Below are 16,504 nucleotides of genomic sequence, written 5' to 3'. Positions count from 1 at the left end.
TTGAGGGAAAACTACCCAGTAGAAGTAGAATACATCTGCTACTCTTTATGCCGTTAACCTTATTCTCTTAGATTTGAAGTTGACAAAGTATTATTTTTTCAATCTAAAAAATTGATAACTTCTCTCTGCTACACTCAATCACATCTTGCCTCTGTAATTAATTATAAAAGTTGTCAGTTTCCCCACTACCTGAGAGACACTTTGGTTCAGTTCCTTATTTCTATTCTGTATAACTCAGTGTTAAGAGTTAACATTGTTAATGTCAAAACTTAAGAGTTTTGTGCATTTTGATTCAATTTATCTAGCAATTGAGACCATACAGAACAGCCTTGTCATCCCCATTCTCCTGATGCAACCCGAAGTTTTTTGTATCCAGTTAGCCTGTGCATCAATCCCACATAACAATGGGTTTGCTCCTTCCTGTTTCAGTTGTGTCTTTTTCAGGAATTTAGATCCTTGGTAGTAAATAATACTTAGACATCTGGGGCTTTCCTCTTCCATTACCAAATGGTTTTGGGATTTATACATTGGAGGCTTGGGTGTATAAATGGCTGAGTATTTGATTAGCAGGCACCAGGCTTTGGATTCATTCTTCAGTATTGAACAGAAAAAAAAATAGAATCTATATATTCATGAAATCAGTAACTTTTTTATTGTTGAATACTGTGGTACTGATATTCCAGTTTGTTTTTTAATTCAACAATTAAATACAAATTTTTTTGTTTGCATCTTTGAAACTGAATTGAACTGTATATTCAAGCTGCCTTTAAACCATTACACACTGTCCTCAGACATTTTCCCTTGCTTTGGTCTCTTCAGTGCAGGAGTTACAAGCATGTGTTACTGCACCCAACAACATTTTCATTATTTCCAAATTTTGATAAATAAATATGAAGTTAGTATAAATATTTATATTCATTTCAAGTAAAATGAGTTTTCTCTTCACTTGGGTAAATACATAGGAATGGAATTATTGGGTCATGTAATGTTGGGACATTTTTATTGAGCTACGTTTTCTTTGTACAGCTCTGGCTATCCTAGAAATCTCAGTAGACAAAGCTGGCCTCAAATTTAAAGACCCATCTCCCTCTGCCTCCTGATTGCTGGGGTTAAAGGCAAGTGCTACCACACCCTGGCTTATAAATTATTTTTTAATTTATAATGATTTCATTTGTGATCTTTGAAAGTTTATTGCTGTTAAAAAACTAATATTCATATAGAAACTGTATTTCAAATGTTGACCAGGTCAATATTACAAAAACACATTTTCAATAGATAGCTACTGAAGAACAAAATAGAAAGAAAGAAACTGACTCGAACTTAAAATTCCATTGCAAGTAATATCTATCAAACACATTTCAAGAACTTTTCAGAAGGTAGCATAACTGTTTCTAAATATAATACTTGTTTTTTCTAGGAATTCAAAGATACTTAATGACCATAGAAATTTAAAGATTTCACATAGGATTGAAGGCCAGCACATTACTTTACTGTAACAATTACTTCATGCTGTAATGTTGAAATAGTATTAAGTCTAATACTGTAAAACTTCGTCTCAAATCAGATAATCTAAATTTATTATGGGTTCAATGAGTTTTAACATATAATTTTCCCAAACAATATACAGTCACTGTGAGTGCAGACTGAATAATATATTTCCACACTACCAAGCTGAGTAGAAAAGTGAATGTATACTCACACTGTAGAGAACATAGCATGGAAAGCTGAGATGAGTGTTGAACTACTCCACTGTGTTCAGATACTTGACTTATCACATTCTAAATCTGTGAAAGGTAAATAAAGTAGAGATTAGTTAAATGTGTTGAGTGTGCCACACATACTATTAAAGGACCATATGGCCAGAGATCATGTACCTCACCTCATAAACATGTACCTTTTTTCAAACAGCATTATCTCATGCCAATACATAGTTGTCTTTTTAGTTCTTAGGCAAATACTATTGAAACACAAGCAAAAATACCACCAGTCATTGGTTAATATATATCATTTAAAGAGTGGATTCTGTGAGACTCTAAGGGAGTGGTTAAATCTTGAAAGCCAAATACATATATTTCATACAAAATACACTTTTAGTGTGCATTTTATTTATATTATAAATTAAATACACAGGAAAAAATATAATAAAAACTTACTAAACTTTCTGAATGCTTCAATTGTATGGATCATTAATAAAATGAAGGTCAAAAGATGAAGTGACCTGCATAATATATACATCTTTCATTTTCACTCTTTTTTTTTTTTTTAACTTTTCTATCTTCCGGAGCTGGGGACCGAACCCAGGGCCTTGCTCTTGCTAGGCAAGTGCTCTACCACTGAGCTAAATCCCCAGCCCCATCTTTCATTTTCAAGTTGATATTTGTCACCTGACATACATGGTTCATATAAGTAAAGGGAACTGTTATCACAATTTCTTGAATTATTCATTTTATTATGAATAAGATTACAGTTAATTAAAAGATGGGAAGTTGATGCCCTGGAATTCAGTCACACTAGAGAGAACAAGCTGGTACAACAATTCTGAAAATCAGTCTGGAGGTTCCTCAGAAAATTGGACATTGCACTGCCTGAGGACCCAGCTATACCACTCGTGGGCATATATGCAAAAGATGCTCCAACATATAACAAACACACGTGCTCCACTATGTTCATAGCAGCCTTATTTATAATAGCCAGAATCTGGAAAGAACACAGATGTCCCTCAACAGAGGAATGGATACACAAAATGTGGTACATCTACACAATGGAATACTAATCAGCTATCAAGAACAATGACTTCATGAAATTCATAGGCAAATGGATGAGACCAGAGTGAGGTAACACAATCAAAAGCACACATGATATGTACTCAGTGATAAGTGGATATTAGCCCAAAAGCTCAGATTGCCCTAGATACAATCCACAGACCATATGAAACTCAAAAAGAAAGATGGCCAAAGTGTGAATGCTTCAGTCCTTAAAATGGAGAACAAAAATATTCTTAGGAGAAAATATGGAGACAAAATGTGCAAGCAGAGACTGAAGCAGTGCCCCACCTGGGGATCCAGCCCACATACATATAGCCACCGAAAGCAGAGAATATCGGTGTAGCCAAGAAATGCAAGCTGACAGGAGCCTGATCCAGCTGTCTCCTGAGAGGCTGTGCCAGAACATGACAAATACAGAGGCAGATGCTTGCAGCCAACCATTGAACTAAGCACGGAGGAGTTAGAGAAAGAATTGAATGAGATGAAGGGTTTTACAACCCCATAAGAACAAACAATACCAACCAACCAGAACTCCCAGGATCTCAACCACCATCCCAAGAGTACACATAGACAGACCTATGGCACCAGCTGCATATGTGGCAGAGGATGGCCTTGTTGGGCATCAATGGGAGAAGAGGCCCTTGTTCCTGCCAATTTTCTGCCCCCCAGTGTTGGGGAATGTCAGGGCTGGGAGGTGGAAAGGGGTGGGTGGGATGAAACGGGGAGGGAGAGGGGGAGGGGAGTTTTATGGGTGGGAAACTGAGGGATAACTTTTGAAATGTAAATATAAAAATTATCCAATAAGATAAGAGAGAAAGAGAGAGGGAGAGGGAGGGGCGAAAGGAAGAAACAGAGAGAGAGAGAGAGAGAGAGAGAGAGAGAGAGAGAGAGAGAGAGCGCAAATAGCAATGGTTTTTGTTGTTGTTGTTTTTTAATTTAGAGACTGTCAGTGTCCTTAAGAGCAGCTTCAAATGTAATTGTTCTGCTTCACCTTCCGACTGTTCAATCAGCCCTAAGATTACTGGTGTGTGTGACCAATTTATCAGGACAAACATCTTTATCTTAGAGAATACAGATTAAAGGAGGAAAAGATTCAGCTATGACCTTAAGATAAGGCCTCCTGAAATCTCACTACATACACTTACATCCTACTTATGCTGATCATAGAATCACTAAGTTCCATTCCCATAGAGGCCACTAAAGCTATTTGTTCGATGCCTTGCATGCACATATACACATATACACATAAATACATAGACACACATCATGCACACACAACTGTTACTCCACCGCCATGGTCATAAGGCTTTAAAATTTGCTACACTGGAATTAGTATATTTAAATAATTTTCTCTAATTTTAATAAGCAGTTAATGAAGTCTTCAGTTATGTATGCTTGAGATAAAGATAATTTAAATTTCTGTCAATTTTAGTACTCCCTTTCTTAAAGTATACACTTTAATGTCAATTCAAACACATTTTAAGAGAATGCAAGTATGGATTAATGTTCTGCCTGCTTATATAAATAAAACCATATCTACATGTTTTCTGGGCTTTTTTTCTTTCGGTTTTGTTTTGTTTTTGGCAAATGTAGCAGAAAATGGAGCTAAGCTGCTTCATAATTTGCAGCCTTCATCATGGTATTGTGGGCAATGTGCTCTAAGTAGGACTTTGAGAATTGATTCTCTCAGTTTTCACCTTGAAGATAATTCAAACCCCTCATGGGTACTGGGAGGCCCCCTTTTCTAGGAGGGGAGAAGGGATAGAGGGATAGGAAGGCCTAGGGGGAGAGGAAGGAAGAGAAGCTGTAAGCAGGATGTAAACACAAAATTTAATTTTTTTTAAAAAAGGGAAGTACCGAGGCACACATGTCGAATGTCCCTGTGACATGTCAAATGCAGCCCTGACATCACAAAGTCTCGTTTCTTAATTGTTGATTCAATTGCACATGGCTTCCTTGGAAAAATTTTAAACATTATTCTACTTAGGTATCTATTTTCAATATTGTTAATTCCTCAATTGACAAAAAACAAACAAAAACAAAACAAAAACAAAAAACAAACAAACAAAAAAAACCAATGAAAGTGCTTTAGTTGGTAGAATTTCTTCTGCTGAACTATGTTTCTCACATTTAGGTAAAACCACAATTGAGCATTTATCTTCATGAAGCATGTAATGTGCCATTTTTAATTCCCTAGATGAAAGATATTAATAAAAAGGAGGGTGCAATCTGGGAACACCAGGCTCATGTGCATCACCTTACATTTTTGACCTTCGAAGATGAAAAGCAGACACAAAGATCACAGGTCAGAAACAAATAATGCATATTTAAGGGAAAAAAGAAACAGCCATTCAGAGCCTGCCCCACATGTGGCCCATATATATACATCCACCAAAACTAGATAAGATGGATGAAGCTAAGAAGTGCATGCTGACAGGAACTGGATATAGATCTCTCCTGAGAGACCAGCCAGAACACGTCAAATATGGAGGTGAATGCTAGCAGCAAATCACTAAACTGAGAATGGGACCCCCTTTAGAGGAATTGGAGAAAGGACTGAAAGAGCTGAAGGAGCTTGCAACCCCATAAGAACAACAATGCCACCCAACCAGAGCTTCCAGGGACTAAACCACTACCCAAAGACTACACATGGACTGACCCTGGGCTCCAACTGCATATGTAGCAGAGGATGGCCTTGCTGGGCACCAATGGAAGGAGAAGCCCTTGATCCCGCCAAGGTTGGACCCGCGGTGTAGTGGATTGTCAGGGGTGCTGCAAGTGGGAGTGATTGGGGAGGGAAACATACTTAGAGAAGGAGAGGGGGAGGGGTTAGGGGGCTGATGGACAGGAAACCTGGGAAGGAAATAACATTTGAAATGTAAATAAGGAATACCCAATTTAAAAAATGGGGAAAAAAAAAGACTGTACCTGTAGTGGTTTCAGTGAGTGGAAGCAGGGCTTACAGACAGATTACACCTGGTTGGGCATTGAAACCCATTCTAAGGAACTCAAATTATTCTCAAAGCACCATGGGATAGAAGAAGTTTCATTAGGGGACTAACATGGACTCATGAAAATCATAACAGATAATTGGAAAGCATCCCAAAGACTATTTTAATGGGGGCAGTTAAATTACTGGTAATCAGAAAGAAAATGTTTGGATTTGTGAGATATTTCAAATTTGATTATTTTTTTTTAATTTTCCTTTTTTAATATTTTTTATGTGTATGAGTTTTTTTGCCAACATGTCTATCCACTCGCTGCTTGTTTACCTGCTTGTTTACTGAGACCAAAACAGTGTACTGGGTCCAGATATCCTGAAAGTGGAATTACAGATGGTCATGAGAGTCCAAATGGATGCTGGGAATTGATCCTAAGTCTTTGGAAAACAGGTCAGTGATCTTAAATAATGAGTCATCTCTCCAGCATCATTTTTATCGCTTCTTTAATATAAATACATTTATGGTTTTAGATTGATTAAGTGTATGTGAATGTGTGTTTATATGCATGTCCATGTGTGTATGTGCATGTGTGTTTGCATGTGTGTGAGTGTACTATAGAATGTGTATGGAAGTCTGCAAAAAATTTACATGGCCTGGTTCTTTGCTTCCACTATGCGTTTCAGAGGTTCTAAATCAGGTCTTTGGATTCATGAGGAAACATTTCATGGATGTGACACCTCATGGATGCAAATTTTGATGAATCAGAGTATATTACTTTTCTGTATAGAAGCCTTTACTTGAGTAATATCAATGAATATTTGTACAGGACAACACTACAGTACATTTGAGTAAAAATTACCAAGGGCAAAAAATGGATACCTATTGGTTTTACATATTTTTCAATTAATATTCAATTAGTTGATCAAAGAGACTGAAAATGATTAATCACAGTGCTAAATTACATTCGCATAATAAGAACAGAAAAATAGAAATAGAAACATCACTTCGATAGAAGAAAACTTTAGAGGTCATGAAATGATGCTGCTAGTGCCATTGTTGGTATATTTAAAACTTCATTCTGTTAATGGACACATGCCCCTTGGTTCAAGTCAGTAGATGTGATTAAAGGACAATGACTTTTGAACAAATAATGACAATTACTTTATGCCATTTATAGCAATAAATTAGATTTGCAGCCAGAAGGGGTCACAGAGTCAATTCCTGTGACCACACTTTAAATAGAATTTTATGGCTTCACAATTACTAGACCGGGTCTTCAAGCCCACATTAATTCAACATACAGTTCTTCTAAATGCCTTCTAGGTAGCTAACAGTGGCTAGGTGCTACGAATACCAGAACTTCTAACACATTCTTTTCGTCCTTGAAAGGTTCATATCTAAAGAGAAAAAGAAAAGGAAGAATAATGAAGAACTTTGTACAAAATGTTTGTCTGGGGACACAAATGTAGCAGTGCTCCATTTTCCCTGGCAGGGGCTTAATAGAAAATACACTGTGCCTGCTGAATGCTAAATGGCAACCCACAGTGCAGCGTGCTCACAGACAAGAAGGGAGGATAATAGAGTGTGGAACTAAAACATCATCTGACTTTAGTGGAGCAGAGACATAGGAAGTACAACAGAGGCCATGCAGGAGGCAGGGAAGGTGAGTTAGGGCCTGGCTGCTGGAGAGTTTGAACCTCATTAACACTAACAGCAGCACATAATTAAACAATAATTATGATATAAAGGCAGTTATATGTTTTATGTGTATGTACGGGTGAGTGAGAAAGAGATGAAGAGAAGGGGAAAGGGAAGCAGGGAGGGAGGGGTAGAGGGAGAGAAAGAGGAAGACAGTCTATGGTCTACATGCTCATTCAATTCTGTAAACAGTTCTACTTATTAATGTTATTTGCACATAAAAAGCATTGCATACTCAGAAGTTCAGTAGCTTATCCAAGTGTTTTAATTAATGTTTCTATTGCTGTGCAGAGATAACTATGATCATGGCAACTCTTATAAAGGAAAATATTTAATAGGGCTGGCTTACTGTTCAGAGGTATAATCCATTAAAGATATGACAGGAAGCATGGCAAGCACAAGCTGACATAATGCTGAAGAATGAGTTGAGTTCTACATCTAGATTGACAGACAGAAGGAAAAGAGAGCAACTGGACTTGCCTTAGGCATTTGAAATTCAAAAAAAAAAAATACACTCCTACTGATACACTACATCCAACAATGTCACGCCTCCTCATAAGGCCACTCCTCCTAATGCCATTCTATAAGCATTAAAATGTAAGTCTATGAGAGCAATTCATATTTAAACCACCACACCTTGGTCACGCAAGCAAATCTTGTGAGTACACCCAAATAAATGCAATCCAGAAAAGTTGATTCCAGAGGTCCAATTTTTACTTGTAGATTTGTATCATGATCAGCTTGTGATGCCCTAAACTTCAGGGCCTAAAGGGGTCCTTCTATATAATGAGCATGGACAAGCAAAGAAACAACAGAAACCATCCTCACTATATGGAAATGTTGGTTTTACCTTTATTTTAAGAAAATATATGACTAAGATTGTGGGCTCTAATAGCACAAAAAAAAAAAAAAGAAAGAAAAGAAAAAAAAACGGGTGAAGAGGAAGAGGGAGTGAAATAATGCATGTTAATTCAGCATTCTATTTTGCAGCTGATAATTCAGCATTCTATTTGGAAGCTGATTTTGAAATGCATATCATTTCACTTGGTCCATAATTGATAACAAGAGAAGAGATGGATATGTAAGGCCTTTCTGAATTCTAATAGCTTCACTTTTATCACTTGGAATTGGAATCTCTCTACAGTGAGATTTTCTTGTCCCTTCCCTATTGTCTACTTGCCTTGGTTGATCCATCTTGAACCTTATGAACAAGGTAAATGTATTTGATATGTCTAAGAACTTCAGGGAATAGTGTTGAGGTTCCTCAGAAAGCCAGACTTGAATGTGGCTTATTACATACTGAGCCGTAGGAGTCAAGAATTAGCCACAATCATTAAGTTTCCAAGCATATTTATCTCTGGGACCTAAAATTCAATTGAGACAGGTGAGTGATTACTGCAGTAAATATTTCAAGTTGATTTGTCTGAATTTGCACTTATAGTCTAGTGTCTCAACATGAACTTCAGCATAGGAGTTAGCAAATGATAGGGGTTCTTTTTTTTTAAGACCTCATAAGGAAAATTTATGAGAGTGCTGTCTAGTTTTATATCAACCTGACAAAAGCTACAGTCATTTTGAAAGAAGGAAACTCAATTGAGAATATGTCCTCTCCAGATTTGCTCATGGGAAAAGTCGGTGGTACATTTCTTGATTTGTGATTGGTGTGAGAGAACCAGGTCACTGAGAGCAGTGCCATCTCTGGGGTAATGGTCCTGGGTGCTGGAGGAAATCAGGCTGAGGAACCTGAAAGGCCATGAAAGGGCAAGTAAAAAAGAAGAACTCACCATGGTTTTTGTGTCAGTTCCTCCCTCTAGGTTCTTCTCATGACCTCTTGTTCTGAAGTCCCTTAAGGTGGACTGTGATGTGGAACTGTAATCTAAAGTAAATAACATTTCCTTCTTCAAGTTTGCTTTGGTCACAGCCTTTGTTTGTTTGTTTGTTTGGTTGGTTGGTTTTTGTTTCTTTTTGTGTTTTTTTCAAATCACACCTATAGAAACATTAGCTAAAACAAAAATTGGTACTAGAAATGAGATTGGAAAAATCCTGACCATATTGTTTTATGGAGGACTGTAAAAGTATTTTGAAATTTTGGGACATAAAAGCTATTGAGCATCTTCAGTGATGGAGTGTTACCAAGAACTGTTAGTTGAAACAGACTTTTCCTTGCTCAAGTTGCTTTTCATCATAGTCTTTATCACAACAATAAAATACTGAGACAAAGGGCTTCCCTACTCTGGGGCTTGAAGCGTACTACAGGAATCTTTCCAAAGCAGGTGCTTTGTTCAGATATCATAGGAAGTGAATTTATTCTGAATCCATAGCACAGCACAAATAAAATATAAGACCTTACATCTCAAGGTCAGAAGTTAATTGGTGTATGTCTCAAAGCTAGAAAATAAATATTTTAGCATCACAGGTCAAGAGGCAAAGCTGAAGTTTTCCTATAGGGGCTCACATATAATTCTTATAATTATTAACACTCTGTTATCTTATAATGTAGAACCTAATGTAAATAATGGCCTATGTAGACCAAATTCTGGCTCACACAACAGTAATAAACATTTTTAGTTTTAATTTCACTAACATAATCTAAAACCAATTTAATTTCTGGTCACTGTGTCTTTGAATTGAATCAGTACAATTTAAGCATTGCTTTCCTTGAGTTCTCTGTCTCTGAGGTACTGCTAGGCAGTGACTAGGCCTAGAATTCTGGTGGAATGGCCTCTGGAGAAGTAGATATGTCTACATACTGGAAGAAGGTGAATAGGCTGATGGTCAAGCTGAGCCAAAGTGATTACCCACAAGGAATGAAATTCCCTTCCTCTTTACTTAGATGGTTCTTACATTTCTGATTTTTGGTACTGAGATTAACTCTGGAAAAAGAACTTGGAACCTGGAAATAAGTGGATTCAAAATAAAGTCTGTATAGTGAGTCACTCACACAAAAATAAATAAATAAATAAACCTCTTGGAACCAGCAGTGAAAAGACAGGTTAGGTACAGATTGCTATGACTCTCTTGACTTCTTGTCTTGTCCATAGCAACAGCAATAACAATTAGTCATTTTATGTCAATATTCATCCATCTATCCATCCATCCATCCATCCATCCATCTTGAGTTTATGTGGACTCTGTTGCATCCTGGTACCCAATGAAGTCAACAGGCATAGGATTCCCCTTGAGTTAAAGGCCACCGTGTGGGTGGTGGTAAAAGACCTTAGACCTGCAAGAACAATAATATTCTTAACGGTGCAGCTCCATGCCCTTTGCTTTATTTTGTTTTGATTTTCAATTTACATTTTTGAGACTTTTGTACTGTATCCATGCTGTCATTTACATTATTTCTACCTCTCCCCTCTCAAACTTTTCTTGTTTTCTGAACTCTACCTCCAATTCAGGACCTGTGTTAATTAATTTTCTATCATTATGAAAAGACATCGTGACCAGAGCAATCTATCTAAAACAGCATTTATTTGGGGTCTTGATTATAGTTTCAGAGGGTGAGTCAATGATTATCATGGCAGGAAGAATGACAGCAGGTGGCAATGCAAGGCAATGGAAGAGTAGCTAAGAGCTCACAACTGAGCCACAAATTGGAGGCAGAGATGGCAAGACTGGGTGGGCTTGGCATGGACTTTTGAAACTTGAAAGTTCAACACAATGACATACCACCTCCAACAAGATCACACCTCTTAATTCTTCTCAAAATAATTCCACCAACAAAGAACCAAACATTGAAATATATGAGCCTATGGGGCCTAACTCATTTAAACTACCACATGTCCTCTTTCTCCTTCCAGCATATACTTCTTGGTATATGCTTTTCATTGAAATAGAATCTTATCTTTTTCTCTTTTCCCTTACCTCTTTATAGCCCCTTCAGTTACCCTCTCTCCAGCTTCTCACACCCCAACTCCATTCTCAAGTTAATAACCTCTTTTTCTATTGTTACATAAAAATTGTTTATCTACATCTATCTATCTATCTATCTATCTATCTATCTATCTATCTATCTATCTATCTATCTATCTATCTATCCCCATGCATGTATTTCTATGCTCACATATATAAACAAGACTTGCTGAGTCAATTATCAAAATGTTTTATTGATTGATTTATTTATTTATTTATTAACTTATTTATTTAATCTGTTTCTCTGGTGTACATAGATGTGTCGTGTCTTATGTGTGGAAGTCAGGGGAGTTAGTTTTCTTCTATCATGTGGGTTATTGGGATCAAATTCATGCTATCTGTCCTAGCAGCAAATGACTTTACCCACCAAGCCATGTTGTCAACCCATCCATCTCACTTATTTTTGTGTTTTTCATTATGCAGCCTATGTTTAGGCAACAATATTGTTGGAATTTTCCGGGTACAACTTTCCAGTGTAAAAGACATTATGTCACAGCAGGTGGTGTCCTCTGGCTCTTACAATATTTCTGTCCCTGATTCTGTGATGCTCCCTGAGCCTAAGAGCTAGGGGTTCTGTTATAGAGGATATTGGAATTAGGCAACCTGCAATTACTTTTTACTCTCTGCATTTTGATCAGTTGTGAGTCTCAGTAATGTTCTCCAACTGCTGCAAAAAAAAAAAAAAAAAAAAAAAAAAAGCTTCCTTGATGAGTGGAGATAGCTATGCTTATTTGTATGTATAAAGTTCTTCAAATTATATTGATTCATGGCCAATGCCCATAGTGGATTCTTACCTAAGGATCTGACCTTTTGAAAAACTGGTAGTTGGCTAGGTTTGCAATATCAAGCGTGAGTTCCTTCTCATTGAGCAAATCTAGACAGTTGTTGGTTATGCCCAAGATAAAAGGGCCACTATTTCACTATTGGGGATTTTTTGCAAGCTGGTCATTTTGTAGTTCATAGGCTTTACAGTGTAAAGCTGTTGGTTTCCTCTTTTTTTTTATTTTTGGTTCTTTTTTTCGGAGCTGGGGATTGAACCCAGGGCCTTGCGCTTCCTAGGCAAGCGCTCTACCACTGAGCTAAATCCCCAACCCCTGTTGGTTTCCTCTTTAACAGCTTATTACTACGAGAGCTAATCTTCAGGGAGGAGTCTTGTAGGTTAGTTTCAGAATATGACATTTTCAGTAATGGGGTATTACTCTACTTTTGGCAACAATGGGATACCAATTAAGGAGAAGAAATAAGGAAGAAAGGAGAAATGATTTAAGGAAGGAAGGAGAAGTAAAAAAAAATTAGGCTTAGAAGAGGAGAACAGAGCTGGGAATCCAGTGCTGTTGGCTTATGCTATCTGCTATTTTGAATAGGCTTCTGTAGCACAAATTTTGGTCTGTCTTGTCTCAGAACACTGACAATCCTGAATAAGTTCTATCATCACAAGGCAGAACCTAGAGCTTAACTATTGCTGAAAGATTAGCATCTATTGGGTATTTCCTTTAATACTAACTTATCAAATTTGTGGTATGAAGAATTATCAAATTATAAAACCACAGATGCATAGAGTATGTCAAATGAGAATATGATTAGGTTGGGTGCATGGTCCATAATACCCATACCTAAACATTCCATATGTTCAAAGAGTCTTCCTTGAAGAATTTTTTGGACCATGCTCTTAAAAAGTGTAGATTAGTTCCAGAGTATTGACAATAGTGGTTATTTAAACAAATATCTAAAGAATAACTGGCTAAAAGATTCATTTAATGCTTATTTAATGTAACATGAAACAAATAAAAATTAATTCAGAAATGTTTCATTTTAGCATTTTTATTTAGAACAAAACCCTAGGAAAGCATTGCAAAATAATATTTAAGCTCTGTAGTATACAATATATAATGCTCTTAGGGCTTTGAGTTCAATACTCAATACTATGAATAAAGGAAATAAACCCAAGATCACATTTAGGATGCTTTTGTTTTACAAAAATATCTATACTAATCTTAACAGAAACTTTAATTAGATAATCTGTAACCCATAAGCAAACATGATTTGAAATAATGTTTCTTCTCTTGTAAAGTTGTTTTTCACTAATGGAAGATTTTAAAAATTGAAGTTTCTTATTAAATTATACATCTCAAATGAATACTGACCATGTGGGATAAAAACATGAAGCCAATCAAATTTCAACTCTAATTTCTTTAATTGCTTTCTGTGGTTTGAGCTCTGTGATTTTAATATATAATTTTCAGTAAAAGAAATTAAAATCCTGAATAGTGTAGTGCTGTTTATAATGTACCAAGCATGCAGTAGAAGTCTAATCACTGAACATGAGAAAAGAAATACTTGGTTTATTATTATTATTATTATTATTATTATTATTATTATTATTATTATTATTATATTAGTAGTAGTTGTAGTAGTAGTAGTAGTAGTAGTAGTAGTAGTAGTAGTAGATAAACGTTTAAAATATTTCAAATCTTAGATACAGAGTTTTAACATGCTAAGAAAAGGTTAATTTGCACCTTAATTTTTCCAAGGCTCAGTGTGCCACTGCTATTAATGGATTTTGACTATTGATCAAACATTGAGGAACACTGGTGACCTGGTATAATCTTTCAAAAGACTAGTTTACTCTTGTAACTCATAAGTAAGAAGTGTTCACTCATAAGTAAGAAGTGTTCAGGAAAAAAAAAACAAATTTGACTCTAAGCACTTATAGTACATAGTTTTCTGTTAATAATGTCCTTGCATGCATGTATATGTATGTGTATTTTATGTGTGTATGCATGTGTTTGTGTGTGTGCGTTTGTGTGTGTGCGTGTATGTGTGTGTCTGTGTGTGTGTATGTGTGTGTGTGTGTCTGTGTGCGTGTGTGTGAAGTATGCTCCACATACATTAAATATACAGGTATAAGTCTCCAACAACAGGAGAAAGCTAAAATGTAGTATAAAGGCACTCTACATCTGGTTAGATCAATTCATATTATCAAACATTTGTGATAAAAGTGAAAACATGACTGAAATAAAGAGAAGCATAGCACACAGTCTATTGTCTTTTATATTATCTGGCAACCAAATTACTGGGTATACAGCCAAAGAAGTTAGGTTGTATCCAAGAGATATTTGCACAGTTAATAATTACTGCAGCAGTGTTAACAATGGCTTAGAAATGTAAGCATCTTATGTGTCTGCCAGTTGACAAAAGGAAATAAAATCTGGTATTCAATCACAATAGAACACAATAGAGTGAAAAGGGGCAATCACATGATTTATAAAAACATGATATTTGCACATATATGCATATAAACATGTAAATACATACAATCCAAAGGCGTTATATTAAATGCAAAAAGCCAAGCAGAGATAAGTTCTATATGATGCCTTCTATTTTCAAATTCTCAGAAATGGAAGTCATTGGCAAAGATAGGAGGTGAGGAAGGAAAGTTGTAAATCACAGCATATGCAACATGGGATATGTATGATGAGTGTAACTGCTCTGACACACTGTATACTTCAACTTTATTATACATACAATTCTTATCACAAAAATAATAAGGTAAAGTGATAGTTTTGTGAATGGCTTATTTCTACAACTTGTGCATAGATGAAAACTTCAAATCATGCCCAGCAAAGACACATATTTGTTTATAACTTAAAAAGAGACTGAAATAAGACGATACAAGAATACCTTCGTCCCTGCGGTACACTATGTGCTAGGTCATACAAAGATCCTTAGATATTTAATGAGCACTAGAGTTTTTTTAATTAAATGTAAATAGAAATTATAGTAACTGATATTCCAGCTAAATGTCAACATACAATTAGTGCCCTAATGTGGGTTAAGTTACATCTCATACAAATATCATGTTGAAATCTTCATTTGCGACCCAATTAACAAGCCTTAATGTTTCTTGGGAATCCAAGAAAGTTAAGATGGCCATGTTAATTAACTTGATTATGGTGACTATGTTACAAAACATCAGGCTCTGTACCTTAAATCTATACAGGTTTCCTTTGCCCAGAAAGCTTCAATAAAGCAGATGATGCAGCTCAGTGGGATAGCGCTTACTTAGCATGACTAGATCCTGGTCTTATCCACTACAGCAAAATAATATAGAAACAAAATGACGTTAGTAAAGCTAAGATTATGATGAAGTCACACTAGATTGTTATGGCCCCTTAATACCCTACTTAGTGTTCTTGTAATAACAGATTTGGAAACATGGAAAGAAGATACATGAAGACAGGAAAGAGATGCGTAGTATATTACAGATCAACAGTTACCGACAACCTTCAGAAGCCAAGGAAAGAAAAAGGAGACTGCTCCTCGGGGGTGCTGTGAGAGCTGAGCCATGATAAATCTTCCATTTAAATTGTAAGAAAAATAAGGTCATTTTAATCTACTAAGTTCTGTTCTTTTATTATGGTACACCTGAAAATTAATGGGTCCCTCATGGATTTAATAAGGAATTATAAAATGATGAAGTGCTGTAATGTTGACTTCCTGCACTGGAAAAAGGCAAGATAAGAATTTTGTCTCCAATGGAGGAGTTAAAGAAAAGATTGAAGGAGCTGAAGGGCTTTGCAACTCCATAGGAAAAACAACAATATTAACCAAGCAGACTCCACCAGAGCTCTCCAGGGACTAAACCACCAACCAATGCGTACACATGGAGGGACCCATGGCTCCAGCCATATGTGTAGCAGAGGATGGCATTGTCCAGCATCGTTAGGAGAAAAAGCCCTGTGAAGGCTTGCTTCTCCAATGTAGGAGAATGCCAGGGTGTTGAGGTAGGAGTGGGTAGGTGGGAGAGGGAGCATCTTCATAGAAGCAGAGGGATAGGAAAGGGGTATAAGAGAGTGGGAAAGGGGGAAACAATTGAAATGTAAATACATAAAATATCCATGAAAATACAATTTTAAAAAATAAAAAAAGAATTGTGTTTACCTAGAAGATGGAATCTGGTGAACGGGAAGAAAGGATATATTTAACAAAGACCTCTATACCTACCCTCACACAGATAAAAAATGATAGCAAAATGATAGATAGATAGATAGATAGATAGATAGATAGATAGATAGATAGATAGATAGAGAGAGATTGGTACAGGTAAAATTTTTGTTACTGACCATGAAGTCATTATGTATTTGATCACCTGTAGTATTTCTGAAAAAACTGATCTCCTCTTGCAAC

The 16,504-nt window shown here is 36.2% G+C and overlaps 1 long non-coding RNA gene across 1 annotated transcript in view; it reads right to left on the bottom strand.

The window, feature by feature from the left end:
- Positions 1–1,698: 1,698 nt before the first annotated feature.
- The window catches only part of LOC116902448, a 102,791-nt gene continuing 87,985 nt past the window's right edge, over positions 1,699–16,504 (bottom strand). The window contains exon 2 of the long non-coding RNA XR_004388076.1: positions 1,699–1,784. This is a non-coding gene — a long non-coding RNA (uncharacterized LOC116902448). The remainder of the gene's footprint in view (positions 1,785–16,504) is intronic.

The sequence above is a fragment of the Rattus rattus genome, chromosome 1 (genome assembly GCF_011064425.1).
Source record: "Rattus rattus isolate New Zealand chromosome 1, Rrattus_CSIRO_v1, whole genome shotgun sequence".
In the NCBI taxonomy this organism is placed as follows: domain Eukaryota; kingdom Metazoa; phylum Chordata; class Mammalia; order Rodentia; family Muridae; genus Rattus; species Rattus rattus.
This window is presented reverse-complemented; position numbering and strand designations above follow the sequence as displayed.